At 46.5% G+C, this 3,813-nt stretch overlaps 1 pseudogene; it reads left to right on the top strand.

Moving 5' to 3' along the window:
• Positions 1 to 1,201: 1,201 nt before the first annotated feature.
• On the top strand, positions 1,202 to 2,035 carry LOC105514434 (annotated as a pseudogene).
• The last annotated feature ends 1,778 nt before the right edge of the window (positions 2,036 to 3,813 follow it).

Below are 3,813 nucleotides of genomic sequence, written 5' to 3'. Positions count from 1 at the left end.
CAGTCTACAGGTGTTGTTTGGCAGGGATAGACTTTCACTATTTAATCTACCCTGTGATTATGGATAGGTCAGCTGGTAATGGCCACAGTAGGTAGAGCTTGCTGTTAGGTTCTCTGGTTGGCTGGGCCACTGCCGTTGCTTTGAGGTTGTATGAAGCTGCTGGCTGGGCTCTGCTGTGAAGTGAGACCACTGGCTGGGCTCTGCTATCAGGTGAAGCTGATGGCCAAGCCATGTGATGGCCCCTGATCAGGCCAGGTCACAGGGTATATCCCTGGCTGGGTGGTATCACTGTCTGGGTTCCACATCTGGGCAGGGCTGCAGGCTGGGTTTTGATGTTAGCAAAGTTGCCATTCGGGACAAATGGGACCACAGGCTATACGCCATAGAAATGCACAGTTGAGGCCGGGCGCGGTGGCTCAAGCCTGTAATCCCAGCACTTTGGGAGGCCGAGATGGGCGGATCACGAGGTCATGAGATCGAGACCATCCTGGCTAACACGGTGAAACCCTGTCTCTACTAAAAATACAAAAAACTAGCCGGGCGAGGTGGTGGGCGCCTGTAGTCCCAGCTACTCCGGAGGCTGAGGCAGGAGAATGGTGTAAACCCGGGAGGCGGAGCTTGCAGTGAGCTGAGATCCGGCCACTGCACTCCAGCCCGGGCGACAGAGCAAGACTCCGTCTCAAAAAAAAAAAAAAAAAAGAAATGCACAGTTGAGGCTTGCTGCCCTGCTTGGGTGGTGCCTTAATGTGGGCTCTGGGGCCAGATCAAGCCACTTTATGGCCTCCCATGTTGGACAGGTTTGGCACCTGTGCTTTGAAGAAATGCAATGTTGTGGCATCTCCCTGAATAGGCTCTGAGGCTGGGCTTGGACGCTGGATGTCTAGAGACTAAAGCCAGGTTGAATTTCCCACCATGCTTCTGGGAGTGATCAGTCTAGCTTTGGACGTGGACTGTGCTGTTGGCTGGAATCTCTGTCTGGGCACCACAGCTGGCAGGACCACAAAGCTACTGCCAAGATCTGCACACTGGTCACTGTGAGCTCTGTCTCCTTTTTTTGTCTCTAACTGACTCCAGACAGTCTAACCATGCCATTACTTCCAGTGTCCCCCATAAGGCAAGACTGGTCTGAGCTTCCTGGGACGCACCTTAGAATGCTAGGGAAGCTGGATGTCTGTCTCTGTTGTTTTCCCATTTTAAAATCATGGGCCCCAGACCCTCCCATGACTACAGCCACTACTACAGGACCTTCGAGGACCTGCGGGACAAGATTCTTGGTGCCATCAATGAGAACTCCAGGATTGTCCTGCAGATCAACAATGCCTGTCTGGCTGCAGATGACTTCCAAACCAAGTATGAGAGGGAGCAGACTCTGCTCATGAGTGTAGAGGCTGATATAATGGCCTGCACAGGGTGCTTATTGAGCTGACCCTGGCCAGGACCGACCTGGAGATGCAGACCGAAGGCCTGAAGGAAGAGCTGGCCTACCTGAAGAGAACCATGAGGGGGAAATTAATGCCCTGAGGGGCCAGATGGCAGGCCAGGTCAGTGTGGAAGTGGATTCGGCTCCAGGTGCGGATGTCACCAACATCCTGAGTGACGTGCAGAGCCAACATGAGGTCATGGCTGAGCAGAACCGGAAAGATGCTGAACGCTGGTTCACCAGCCAGACTGAGGAACCGAACCAGGAGTTTGTTGGCCACACAAAGTAGCTCCAGATGTACAGGTCCGAGGTCACTGACCTGTGGCACACCCTCCAGGGTCTTGAGATTGAGCTGCAGTGGCAGCTTAGCGTGAAAGCCGCCTTGGAAGGCCACCAGCGCACTTTGGAGCCCAGCTGGTGCAGATCCAGGTGCCGATCAGCAGTACTGAAGCTCAGCTGGGTGATGTGCTAGCTGACAGTGAGAGGCAGAACCAGGAGTACCAGTGGCTCATGGATATCAAGTCGTGGCTGGAGCAGGAGATCACCACCTACCTCAGCCTGCTCGAGGGCCAGGAAGATCACTACAACAACCTGTCCACCTCCAAGATCCTCTAAGGTGGCAGGCTCCTGGGCTTCTGCTTTCCTTTAAAGGATGTCTCCTGGGTAGGAGGATGAGAAGAAAGGAACACTTACCTCTGGCTCTTCCCTGATCTGCCAATAAAATTTTATGACCCAAGGAAAAACAAAGTAGAAGCATGGACCTGGGGGAGTTCTGTGTGGCCCTGTGCCAATTTGGGGAAAAGGGAGGAGAGATGTGGTCAAAATAAGACCATTTCTCTTACCATTTTAATGTGGTTTTTATCCAGTTCTGTGGTCCACACTAGTGTCAGACTCATTCCCAATTTAGGGGGTTTTTCACAAAAGTTCTTGTCTGTGGACAGTTGTTAGCTGGACATTTTATTGAAGGGACATGAAGTCTGGGACCTCCCATTCAACATCTTGCTGTTGTCACTCTCCCCTCCTTGATCTTTTTGACTAAAAAAGCATCTGTCTGATGCAGTGGCTAATGGCTATAATCACAGCCCTTTGAGAGGTTAGGGTGAGGGGACAGGTTTAGGCCAGGAGGTTGAGGCTGTAGTGAGCCATGATCATGCCACTGCACTCCAGCCTGGGCAATACAGTGAGGCCCTATCTCTAGAAAAATAAATAAATAAAATAAAGCCTCATGGCTCCTTTTGGTCACCTTTACCTTTTTTTCCTCAAAAACAGGTCATCTTTATCTTTTTTAAAATCCTCAGTTCATTTGGGTCTTACTCAATAGAACTTTTGTAGTAGATCTGCTACATTTCCCCATTCATCTTTGGTTACTCTCCCTTCTTATATTTTATAAACATGTCATTTGAAATTTGAGATTAATAGACAACCATTTGACTTTCCTGACCTGTCTCCCATTTTATTTGAATTATTTCTTGGTTTTAAAAAATCTCTGTTCATTAACCATAATCTTACTTGAGACTCAATTTCATGAGTCAAAACTATTTTTTTCCTTGAATATTTTTAAAGTTTCCCCAAAGCCAGGGTATTTGCCTGACTCTATTCGGGGTTCCCTTTTCTGGCCATAAGAGCTTTGAATGCTCACAATTTTTCATACTATTATTATTATTATTGATATTAGTCTTGATATTATTATTGATAATAATCTCACAGGTGATATACTCTCACTGGTATACCACAGTTTTCACAAAACTCAAATACATTTTTCCTGAAAATAAAACATTGTAATCATTTTTAGCTGCCACATATATTAGTTACATATTAGTTAGGCTTGCTCTCTACAGTGTTTCTGGGGATACTGATAAACAAGCTATTGATTATGTGGCATTCCTTGCTACTTTTGCTAACACCAGTCTTTCTCTCTCACTTAAAAAAACATAGTTGTAAGAACATGAGAGCAATGATATCATTGAGATAACCTTGACTACACTCAAATGTATGTATTTTTAGAAGGCAGATCATGTGCAATTTTAGTGCTTTCACCATTAGTAATAAATTACTTGCAACACACCCCATGTATCAAAACCAAGCTGAGAAATAATCCAGGTGCATTCTCCTGAGGTTCCTATCCCCCTCTGCATCATCAACTAGCTTTTTCACTCCATCAAAATTAAGTCCAGGCTTCGCTTGATTTTCATTATGAGGACAGTGAGTAATTTATCTGATCAGGATGGTCTAAGTAAACTGCCTTGACAAATAACCTGCCTTTGTACAATTCAGGCACCTTTCCATATCCACCATTTGGCTCAGTAGTCTGTAACATTATACAGTCATATTATTTCTAATATTGGTCGTATTTTAGTATTCTGTTTCTATGGGCCTTTTAAATTCATGGCAGT

This window comes from Colobus angolensis, unplaced genomic scaffold (genome assembly GCF_000951035.1).
Source record: "Colobus angolensis palliatus isolate OR3802 unplaced genomic scaffold, Cang.pa_1.0 Scaffold244, whole genome shotgun sequence".
Classification (NCBI taxonomy): Eukaryota; Metazoa; Chordata; class Mammalia; order Primates; family Cercopithecidae; genus Colobus; species Colobus angolensis.
Note: the sequence above shows the minus strand (reverse complement) of the source record. Positions and strands in the feature narration are given on the sequence as shown.